Source organism: Candoia aspera, chromosome 1 (genome assembly GCF_035149785.1).
Source record: "Candoia aspera isolate rCanAsp1 chromosome 1, rCanAsp1.hap2, whole genome shotgun sequence".
In the NCBI taxonomy this organism is placed as follows: domain Eukaryota; kingdom Metazoa; phylum Chordata; class Lepidosauria; order Squamata; family Boidae; genus Candoia; species Candoia aspera.
The window spans coordinates 315,501,979-315,514,706 of NC_086153.1; positions in this window are offsets into that span (position 1 = coordinate 315,501,979).

A 12,728-nucleotide genomic window follows, 5' to 3' on the forward strand; every position below is an offset into this window, starting at 1 on the left:
GTCCATCTATGAAAATATAGAGATTGTAGAGGTGCCACTATGACCCAGCATTGAAGAACCATTTATTTTTTATCTGATGTGTGGACACAGTTTTGGGATCATATATTAATTAGGTTGACTTTATAGTTCCTCATGTATACTCCCTTTGGATATATAATTTTTAGCCTTTATAACCTTGGGGCTCTCACACTTTTGAGTGACAGCCCAATGATCGCTGGAGTTTGCACCTGAATAAAGACACTTTTTGGTTTCTCCTGAACACCTACACCCTCCACAAAATGAACATACATAATCATAAAACCATACTTACCAGCATCCTGAAGAAACAGGATAGGAAGAGTATTGATGCTTTTGAAAATTAGTGTTGGAGAAAACTGAGAATACCATGAACACCCAAGAAAACAAACAAATGGATCATTGAGCAAATCAACCCAGAGTTCTCACTCAAGGTACAAATGACCAGATTCAGATTATCCTACTTCCGAAACTTTATGCAAAGACCCAGTTCTCTGGAGAAGGCTTGAATACTGGGAAAAGTGGAAGGAAAGAGAAAAAGAGGATGACCAGCAGCAAGGGGGATGGATTCAGTTATGGTGGCAATGGGTGCATTGTTGGAAGACCTGAAGGACCAGGTTAGGGATAGATTGTCATGGAGAAAATCTATCCATGTGGCCACACAAAAAGATGACACCAACTTGATGGCATGTAATCAATCAATCAACCATCATTCTAGGCATCATGCAATACCAAAGCCCTTCTGAAACAAATGAAAGGCCCAAACTGTGAGGATCTACCTCACTTCAGGTGGGAGGTTTCCAAACTGCAGGAACTGCCCCACAAAATCAGTACCTACAAGCAGCCCTGGAATAACCATTAAGCAAAATAAGCATGTGCTTAGGGCACCAAGGGAAGGGGGAGTTTTCCCCCTTAGCTATCATGCCTTTAATTCTTTAATTCGTTTTCAGCACTTCCTAAGTCTTAATGTCTGGTCAGTTAAGCAATGGAAGGGCCAAGGGCCATCATTATTGGGTTGTACTTAGGTCATCAGTTGGCCTTAATCTGTCTCTGCCTAAAAGTCTCCATGCTATATATATCTTGTAGAAATTGGGACTATCTGTAGTTTCTTCTGGGACACCTGAACCAGGTTGGTCAATTCCAACTGGAAGAGATGGTCCTGAATCAAGCTCCTTGGGGCCCTATGGGTAATAACAAGGACCTTGAATTGCAATTGGAAGTGAATCAGAAGCCAGTGCACAGCTCAAAGCAAAGGTGTAACATGTTGATGGTGCCTAGTGCTAACCAATACATTGGCTACTAATTGGAGCTTCTGGATATTCTTCAAAAGTAGCCTCAAGTAGAGCTTATTGCAGTAGTCCAGCCACACAGTAATGAGGCTGTGAGCTATTGTTATGAGGTCTTCCTGCCCCAGATAGTTTCGCAACTGGCACCCCAGCCAGACATGGAAAAAAAGGCCCATGAACCAGTAGCCATGAACCAGGTAGATCCCCAAATCATAGCTGTCAAATTACCTCATTGAATGAACAGCATCTATATTTTTCTGGGATTCAACTCCAGCCTGTTTTGTCCCACCCAAACTCCAACAGTGTCTAGACACTGGGACAAAACATCAGTACAGGTAGACCTCACTTGATAAGCGCCCTGTTTAGTGACCATTTGAAGTTACGACAGCACTGAAGAAGTAACTTTATGACCAGTCCTTGCATTTATGACTGTCCCCACAGTCACATGATTGCTATTTGCATGCTTCACAACCAGCTTCCTCAGATTGAAAATAAAACCTGCAGTTCTGGAGATAACTGGCTGTCAACCTCAAACTCAGAGCAGGTAGCTGCTGATTCAGCTAGCAAGTAGAGTGACAAGGGCTGAGCAGTGGAGATTGGCATGACTCCTCTAGAGGAGGAAGCATTAATTCCTCATGGTCCAGACTGCATCCTCTTGTTGGAAACAACTCCCTGCCACCAAAACTGCATTTCTTTGGCCTCTCATTCCTTTTTTTTTAAAGTAATTTTTTGGTCTTCAGCTTGCAGCCCCTGGACTGGATATAGTGGATGTACTTTGGCTGTAAGCAATTAGACTGCAAAATGCCTGCTCTTCTTGGTGGTATTCAAGCCACAGAGGCAAGGTTGTCTTTCTCTGTAGATCTTTCTCTGCCTAATTTATACTTCTTCAGTTTTACCATTATCTGCTAAGTGATTTATGACCAAACTAATACAACTGTTGGAAACATGCTAATTGCTTCCTGCTTGTTTGCTGCTCAGCCTAATGCAGGGCAGTACTGAAGACTGCTCAGAGGTCTAAAAGGACCAAGAAGGTCACATTAGTGTCTTCTAGATCTTAAAGTCTATCAAAAAGAGTGAAAAATGTCATTTCCATCTCATACCTGGGCCTGAACCCTAATTAAAATGGGTCCAGATAATTGTCTTCTTCTCATATGCTCTGTAATTTATTCAACTGTATTCAAGAGGCAGTTGGCTTCTAAATCAGACAGACAGACAGACAGACAGACAGACAGACAGAGAAAGAAAGAGAAGGCAACAGACAGACTAAGCAAAGCCACCCAGTGAGCTTTCTTGAATGAGCATCAGTTAGAAGTAGGGTTTCCCAGGTCCTAGCCCAACACATTGGCTCACATATACAACCTTAATGGAGAGTTATTGTCATATGGAGAAACTGGAAGTGGAGAAGTGGTATTGGACAGTTCTTTTCCCATCCTCCCATTAGTCATTTCTGCTGTGGCAGTTATTGGTTGTGTGAAACACCGAGTCATGTCTGACCCTTTGGGGGGACGCTGCTTTCGCAATGTTTTTCTTGGCAGACTATAGCAGGGTGGTTTGCCATTGCCTTCCCCAGTCATCACCTTCCCCAGCAATCTGGGTACTCATTTTACCAACTTCAGAAGGATGGAAGGCTGAGTCGACCTGAGCCGGCTACCTGAGAATCCAGCTTCCGCTGGGATCGAACTCGGGTCATGGGGAGAGTTTCGGCTGCAATACCTACCACACTGCATCACACGAGGCTTTTAGTTATTGGTTAGTCCTGTTGTTTTTTTGTTGGTTAATAAGTTAATCTTCTCGCATATTCCTAATAGTTAAATATATTAAATAAATATTATCCACAGCTTATCAACCATGCTTGTATAAAAACACAACAGCATGACACAATTTGTTCTCCATCATCTTCTCCAGCCTTCTAGGATACTCTCTACCTTTACAGGAAAGCACACTTCCAAATGAAGCATTTGACTGTAACTACTTACCATTTTATTTTCTAACAATGCCTTTGGGCTCTATGTTGGGCCCAGAGACATACCTGGAAATAAACATTATTCTTGAAATTGATGCTTTGCTTTGTGGCATGCTAGCTTTTGATTTATTTTTAATTAAAAGTATCTCATAAATAAAATTAGATTGGATGGGGAACCTAGCAGATGCCAAGCATGTGTTGCTGAGCATATTGGCACCCTCAGGCACAGCTTTGGGAATCTAGGCATAGTGTGGCCCTGCTATTTTGTGACTTATATGAGTTCTGCTATTTTTTCACAGTCTCAAGAATTTGGGAAATAATTTGCTGACAATTCTTCTTAAATTGTTAGAGAATTTCCATCCTTCCCTGCAGAAAATCTGCTGAATTAGGCTCTTTATTTGAGTCATTCATGACCAAGGAAGAGAATTTTGGGTGAAACCATGAAATCAGTTTTAATATTGTTTGCAGCAGTATCCCTAATGGGGGTCAACAGTCAAAAAAGTCAAGATGGCAGCCAAAATTGCATGTTCAAAACCCTGCCCCATTTCTATGTACACTTTGATTACATGATTGCAAGCTTCCATCTTGACTTTTTTGACACTCCATCCCCCAGATACTGGAGTACTGGTCTGTCCAGTCTCTTCCTTTAGGCCACTGCTGCTTTCATTCTCCAGTGTGAATTCAACCAATAGGGATTAATTCACCAATATGTGAGCCAAAAATTTATTTGAAAGTATTCATTTTTTAATGCTCTATACCAGCTGTCGGGAAATCTCATGTCTCTTACCAAAATCCTTGCTGAACTCCCTCATTGCATTCCCTAAAAGCAATTTAGGGAATTTTGAGTGGCTGTTATCCATAGTTGATTCCATTTATATCTGCCTTTCTCTGAGAGCTAAAGGTGGCATACATGACAGTCTTCCCTTCATTTTATTTACACAATAACCCCATGAGGTAGGCTAGACCAAGAGAGAATGACCGACCCAAAGTCACCAAGAAAGCTTTGTGGTGAGTTAAGCTTTGTTCGCTCTGGTTCAGCAATGTTTGAAATATAATACTGGTTATTTTTATTTATAGTTAACATCTTTATATTTTAGAAATGTAAGCCATATTTACCATTATGGATAGCAATTTTCTACTAATACTTTGATGAAGGGGAAGAATATAAAACCTTGAAATAAAAAAAATATCCTGAAAGTTTTTATTCAAAGTTATTATTTTCTTTCTATTAAAGTCATTACTGTGTTTCCTGAGTAGTCCTGTTTTAATGGAAAATGGAAGGAAACAAATGTGACAGAGGCCAAATCAGGGCAGCAACGAAACCTCTGACATACATTTTTACTGAATAGTCTTTCATCCCCTTGCTTGGGCTGAATTTAGCAGTACACAAAGCCCCAAATAAAACAAAAACAAGGTTTATGGAGCAGAAGGTCACAAGCTGTAAAATTCCTAACTGCCGCCCTCCAAGCATAGAAGCTGGAAATAGCATTCCATCCTATTTATTTAATCCCACCCTTGTTTGAAGCTCAGCCTCACAGAAACATTTTTCATATAGCTATTACAGATGGAAGCTGGACTATTATAAACATAAGTTGGGGGATCATTGACTCTAGAAATGTGAGTTAGGGGCAGGGGGGGTTGTCTATAATGTGTCTATGATTTTCATTTCCCAGATATCCTCACAGAATCTGCAAGTGGAAGTATAAGACCAAATCTTGTCTTCTGATGGATGCCAACTGGTCCCATGTTCAGTTACTAATACAATGTACTCCCATAGTACATCTAGAAGTACAGTTTACTGGCAGTTTACTGAGTGGGTGGGGGAGATAGTCCTAGTGTACCATCTTCAATTACCTCAGATAAAACTTGCTGCTTATCAAGATCTTAGAGATTTGATTATGTGCCATCAAGTTGCTGTTGAGTCTTAGAGCCCAGATAGATTTCCTCCATGATGATCTGTCCCTAACCTACCTTTCAGGTCATCCATTGGTGCCCCCATCACCACTCTGAGTCCATCTACTTTGCTGCTGGTCATCGTCTTCTGCTGCCCTAAAATAAGACAAACTTAAACTTATTCTCACTTATGCTTCCTATGTTCTTGAAAAGGGTAGGCATATGGAGACACCAATTTTTCAAGTCCTATTTTGCTCAGTTTCTCATTTTTTCTAAACTCTAGGGCATTTCATCACCATTTTGCATCCATTTGTGAGTTAAGAAACAGTAACACAGGAAACTTTACATGCATTTTTATCTTAGGATATGTATTTTTTTTTCATGAACTTTTCTTAGGAGGCACACTTTTGCAAATCGTTTTCCTTAATATGTACTTGTTTTGTGCATTATTTTCACCAATATTATGCATATCAGACCAGGAATGTCCAATAGGTTGTCTCTGATAGCTTCTTGTGGGCCACCACACGTTGTCATTCCCAGTGCCCTACTTCTCACAATCTCATCTGAAGTTGTAGCCCTGTGGCATGATTGTGGCTAGTATGAAGGAATCCTTTTGCACATCTTGTGCTGTTTTAGAAGGCGTAAATTTCCTGCAGCAATATTAAGGAAGGAGTGGGAAGGAAAGAGGTTATCAATGGACTTTCTGCCTGGGGGGGAACTTAGCAATAGCCTGATGAAGCCAACCCTTAGCACCAGCCATACACAGAACTATAAATGCACTGGTAGAAAATGCATCGTCTTGCACAGGAAGAATCCATTATACACAAAATACTACCCTTAGTTAAGGAGACAGTAGAGAGAGTGGCAGCTTAGAGGAAAAGAAAAAGCTTTTTCCTTGTTGCTGAATAATGCTATCAGCAGGAGTTCCCCATGATTTAGAGCTATTCTGAGGGGGAAAAAAAGCATTTTTATCATCAAGCAGAATGGGAAATTATCCAGATTGTAAGAGGACTAGGGTTTTGTTTTTTTGGTGGTTTGGAGAATGTTTGGTGGTTTGTTGCATGTACTATACAGAGGGAAAAATCAAAGGGAACAGAAATCTAAAATTTCACCTTTCTCTATTGTCTTCCAGATTTATTTTAACATACTAAAAAGGTTCTCCTTTTCTGTGTACCCTTTAGTTCCATAGTGCTCCTTCACTGCTCTTACTCACTTTTCATTAGACAAAATAGTGGTCATCTTCTGTTGGGAGCAGTCTTGGCCTAAATGTTTGTTTGTTTGTTTGTTTTGCTTAAAATGAAATAAAAATGAGAAAAATCAAGCTGTGGGTGGGGATTGAAAGTATTTTTATAGTTAAGAAGGAAGGTAGAAAATTACCTTACCAAATGTTTAAATCATTTGGAATGGGTGGGATTGGGGAAAGAAATGCTGATGCTCATTAAACCTGGAAGGCAGAGGAAGTTGTCAAATTATTAGGGCCAGATACCTTTAAACCCAGTTTTCAGTCAGCGCAAGATAGAAACTGCTCCTTAGCAGCAACAGCAGTGATGTATCATCTTTATGCTATGCTTATGGGTTTTCTAAGGCATTTGATCAAATATTGGGGAAATCAGAATGCTGGACAAGAGAGATCTTTGGCTAGATGGCCCCTCTTTCATTCTAAATATCATTCTGGTATGATGACATCTGCCAGCATGCTTTTCTTGTTCAGTGTTTTGGTTACTAAGAGTACTAAAAGTCATGGTGGTATCAAAAGAGCTATATGCAGTCTAATAAAATAAAGCAAAACATTTATTTTGACCTTGAGGCTAACAGAAAATGATCTCACTTACCCTGTACCAAAGCAGATTTTGCTGTAAATTACTATATGCTGGTTTGTTCATATTCTAGATGAATGGCAGTTACTAAGCATGTCACATCTATTCTTTCTGGAGCACCATGGCTCCATTTAGAAGGCTTAAGAATGAGTTATTAGTGTTCTGCAATTTTGTAAATTAGCTCACAGTAGTGAGGCAATGCAGTTATGGAAGTATATTTCATTATTTACCTGTAAGCAGCTCTGACAATGTGGTACTGATTAAAACCTTGCAAAAATTACTTAGGAGGAGAGAAATGTCATTCTAGTTCTGAGCTACTGGGGTGTGGGGGTGTAACCTTTGGATTGGAGTGTCTCAGCTTCTTCCAAGAGAAAATGCATTTGTTTTGCTGATTCAGGAAACAGAACTTAATTAGGCTGTGCAGTTCTTCAAAGGGGCATTTTGCTTCATTGGACAGTGAAGCAGAGTGTCCCCTAGAGGCAATGCCACAATGACATCAGTATAGTGGGATGGCCATGGTGATGTTGCTGAAGCAAAGCAGCCAATCAAGGCAAGATGCTGAAGACCTGACTCTTTCCCCAGGCGTTCCGGTCACATGGTTAGGTGAGCTCTGGTGTTGTTGATGCACTTTTTTTTTCCTGTGAGTGGGGTTATTGTTTATCCTTGGGCTCCTGGGATTACATGTGATGGGCTTTTTTTGTTTGTTTTTAATTCTTGTAAGCCACCCAGAGTCATTTGTGTGAGATGGGCAGTGATATAAATCATATATATGTATATGTATATGTATACACACACACACACACACACACACATCATATAAATAAAATCAAGGTAGATCAGCCTCAACTTTACCCTTTGCTGAGGTAGAGAACACAGAATGAAGCATCTCAATGAGGTGTATTGTAGTTGTCTTACAAGGTAGACCAGACAGGAAACTTGACCAGATGAACCAATTCTACTTTATTGTAAGGTTACATTAACAGAATCTTGCAAGTCTGAAAGTACTTCTCTCCCCCCATCCCCTTTACAGCCCAAGAAACTAGGGAGGGTGCCTTCTGAGCCTTTTGTCCCACCCACATTGCTGCAGGCTAAGCTGCCTTTTATCTGACTGGTCCCTTGGTTGTGTCTCATTGCCCTCTGTCCCAAGGACATTCCCACATACCATTACAGTAGTGCATCCACAGAGACCTAGAATTTAAAATAAAGTAAGTTAATTCAATATAGAATTTCTGGGAGGCAATGCAGACATGTTTTTTTTAAATCTCTCCTGACTTTGGGGGTGGGCAATCTGCAACCAAGAGACTCATGCAGCTCTTGAAGATCTTTTGTGGTGTATGTCTGTATCCCCAGAAATACTCTGTAATTACCCTTCCAAGTTTGACAAGGTAATTACAAAAAGTAATTGACATTTTTTCTTTCTATTCTGAGGTGGAAAACCAATGAAAATAATAGTCTAAAACTCAAAACAGTAGGTAGTAGGTAGGTAGGTAGAAAGACTGACATGTCCTCAAACCCAGAAAATCTCAAGCATCGATGACCATCTTTGTGCCATTGACCACCCACTGCAGTCCTCAGTCTAACACTAAATAGAGTCCCTGGCCTTGGAAAAGTTTGTCCACCCCCATTTGAGGTCCTGCTTCCCAAATGTAGCTCTTTAGCCACCCTAGACTCAAGGAACACAATGAAAATAAACTAAAGCTCAGAAGAGTTTGCCATCAAGTAAGCTTCTCACAGTACTTCTTGACCAGCCATTCCTGGTAGTCTATCTGGTTGGGCAGAACCAGTCCAGAGTTTGGAAACAATTTTGTGCTTAGGAAAATCCCCCAGACTGAAGTTCTAGTAACTTACCACATGGGCAGCTATACTTACTGTATGTTTGAAGACTGTGGATTTTAGCTCATCTCCTCAAGATAGACCAGACCCAAAAATCAACTCCACAGGAAGACTAGACCTATACTTTATGGGTATGCTATAATAACAGAATCTTGCAAGTCTGACTATGCTTTTCATCCTCTCCTTCTTATATCCCACGGAGGCACCAGCCTGAGTCCCTTCTTAATACTATCTCCCTTCCCAGGACTTGAACGCTTTTGCCCTTTTTGCTTACATAACACTTTTGAATATTTGCTTTAAGGCTCCCTCCCTGTCTCTCTACAGTCACAAGCCTGGGCATCTGTGGGGGGACAATTGGAGCAAGTGATAAAATGTACTCCATGAGGTTACAGCCTAAACCTCATAATTTACTTATTTGTGTCAGCCATCAGTATGCCAGTATGTAAGGGCAGGATCTGTGTCCTGACTTCACCACATGCATGCCACCCTTTTGTCATAATCTTGGATTGTAGGCTGCAGACGGCTATTCACGTGGTATGCAGACCTAAACAAATGCATGCCATCATGATTTAAGTGTGGAGTAATCTCAAGTAAATGTGCAGAAGGCAACAACCCTGAGCAGTGAACAAGTGGAAAACCATTATGATGTCAGGCTTTTTTTCATCCTTAAATTCAATTTTTTATTTGAGGGATGATTTTAATTTTTTTTTAAAAGATTTATAAAGATCCATAGTGTAAAATTTAGCCAGTTTAAATATCAGCTCAACTCAGGCATAAATTTAAGTGACTGAGTGATATAATACATATCTTTTGAGCTAACCATGTCAAGTTCAGACCCTGGCATCTTTAGATATGGCTGAGAAAGCTGCTTTTCTAAAATCCTGCAAAACTCTTTTTTACTAACCAGAAGCTAGTTGCAGGATATGCGACTCAAAGGCACTGCCAAGAATACAAGTCAGATTTTACTGTAGCAAACAAAATATGGCATGCTGTGGATCCATATACAACAAATCTTTGTAGTTATGAAGGTCTGCACCTCTCACTTTATAGAAGAGATTGTCACACACCAGCTGAGATCAGCACAGATTAAAATGGCTGTCAGATTCCAAGTTGAACTGCAATTAAGTGACTATGGAGGTGGCAAAGCCTGTTGTCCTCAGAGAGCTGTCAGTGATGGATGGGGAAAAGGCTTGTTCCCAGACTAGGAGCTCAGCCAAATACAAATAGGAGGTGAGAGTTCAACCTGATACAAGACACATGACCACACAAAGAAATGTGCAAGGAACGGAAATGAGAAAGCTGTTACTACGCTGTTTGGATGGAGAGGCCCTGGGGAGACATTGGATATTTGACTGGTTTCCAGAGAAAAGTCTAGGCATGCCAAAAGCTTTTTGACGTTTTGGGGAAAAAGTATGCTTGTTTCCCCCGTAAAGACTGCTTGTGGAAAACAAGCTGAGAGGGGTTCGTTTGGTAATGTCAGGGCTTTTTCCAGCTAGGATCAGTGGAGGCTTCTGTGAGGCCACTGTGCCATGTGAGTGTCTGGTATGTTATTTACTGGTATGTTATTTACTGATACACCATTGAGTCATTCCCACAATTCCAAAATATGTACTTCTCAAAAGAGTGTATAATTCATGTTGGAGAACTAGAAGAAGCTTCTCCTGGATAGAGATACCCTTCCTAATGATGTCCATCCTCTGGTAGCCTCCGTGTTAGACCACTAGAATGTGTTGTTTGGGAAAATGCCTTTGAATCCAGCCTGGAAACTACATTTAGTTCAAAAATTCAACCACAAGTGTACCTCTTTCTACCAGGCATTTTGAACGTATCTTCTTGGTGCATGAAAAGCTCTACTGGCTTCCTGTTTTTTCTGGAACAGAATTCAAAATGTTGGTGCTTACCTTGTAAGTCCTACCTGGGTTGTAATCTGGATAACTGAGAAAACGTCTTCTCCAAGAAAGAGTCCTATGGATCAGTGGATATCTGGGCGATGTCAAGGCTATAAGCAGTTACATACTAGTATATTCTTTCTCATTTCTTAGCAAAGGAAGCTCCTGGTTGTCATGATAACAGTATCCTTAACAGGTTTAATCAACATTGTAACTCAGTTCATAGTTGTTAAATCTTATGTATTCTGACCAGCAATTAGGACCAGTCAGATGGAAGTCTTTCCCATTTTTTGGTACCGTTCAGGATTTTCACAGAGGGAAAATGTCAGCCTGTCCAGAGATGTCACATTTTTATTGTTAACTCCCCTGCAGTACACAGATGCATTTTAAAAAATGAGTATGACCAAAAATGTTTTCTCGGCTTTATTTTACTTGAAGACGCCAGAGATTTCTGCCAGTAAAGGATACACTCTGGAGTTCATTTCTGAAATGTCTAACTTCGGATTTATTGCCTTACTGGATGGTTGTGTATGTCATTTGATAGTTGTTTGTATTTGTGTGTGTGTGTAATTCCTTAGTTACATTCTTTGTGCTTTTCTGGGGACCATTAAGGTGATGTATAAAATTAAAGCAGTAAGTCAGGGATCACAACAAAATGAAATCAGGCAATCAAGTTAGAACAACCCTACACTACCTCTCTTTCTTCAAAAGGCACTAAGATAGCCTCCTGTATTTTGGGGCCCTCCTGCATACTCTGCAGAGTAGAGCCCTGGATTTTGGGCCCAATAGTCTTGCCCTGAGGGAAGTGCTGTCTGCATTTAACAGGCTGCTAGAGTTTCTGAATTCTGTGCTGCAGGCATGGGTTACAGCATACGTATGCTGCCTTGTCCGAACAACTGTTGGTGAGCCTCTCTCTTCCCATTAGAAAGGGAGGTGAGAGCCATCACATTCATCACAAAGAAATGATCAACAGCAATATCCTGCATCCAAACTGAAACACAGATTCCCAGCTTCTTACATTAATAAAACCATATACCATTTTGGAAAGGATTCTTTATTTGCTGAATGAAAGGATATTTCTATCAATAAATCATTCTGGCTTGTGTGGGGCATTGCAAAGGCCTTTTTAAATTAAGGGAAGGGTGGTTGACCTGGTCCTCCACTGCTGAATAAACAGGCACTTTTTTTTTTTTGGTTTTTAAGCAGTATTTCAGATTCTCCCCACCACCATCCCACTCTTAACTAACAACACACCATAAACATTACTGGTGGAATTTTCCATGTTCCATGAAAATGACTTGGTTAATGTGATTTTCCACCTGAAAATGGAAAGCAAAATAAAAAACAAGGAACTAACTTCAGAAAGGAGAAACCTGGTTTTATGCAATGCCAAGGAAAGCAAATGTTGCTAGTACATAATCAATTTTTTCTCCTTTTAGTGATGCAGCTCTTTGAGACTGTAAGCATGCAGGTTATAGACCATAGCCTATTTCAAACTGCAGGCTTATTTATGCTGTTTTTGAGCATAATCCCTACTAAATATAGTGGGACTTAACTCTGAGAAACTTGTATAGTATCCTTCTGCAGCTTAGATATGTTGGCATTCAACTATCACAATTATACCATACAGAAAATGTGTTTGGAGTTCACATTTTTTTTTGGCAACAATCAAAATTCATAAGATATAGTTCCTTTCTTTATAATCTCAATTGATTATGATTTGATGATAACCTTCAGATCACTTAGGTAATATTTGGCTTATCAGGACATAGGAAAACATCCATTTTAAGAACAAATGTTGTTGCTGTGAGAAAAAGAAAACGGTATGTTCAAAATGTATCAGGGGTTGAGATGTTCTTTCGCAACATATTTGAAGCCCAATTAGAATCTTAAATCAGGATTTAACAATATCATTTCAAAAACAAAGGGCTTCATACCCTCCCTTAAGCCTCCTTCTCTAATAAACTTTACCTCAATAAATTTTATGGTAGCAAATGGTATACCAAGAGCCCTGAGTAGTACAATTTTCCTA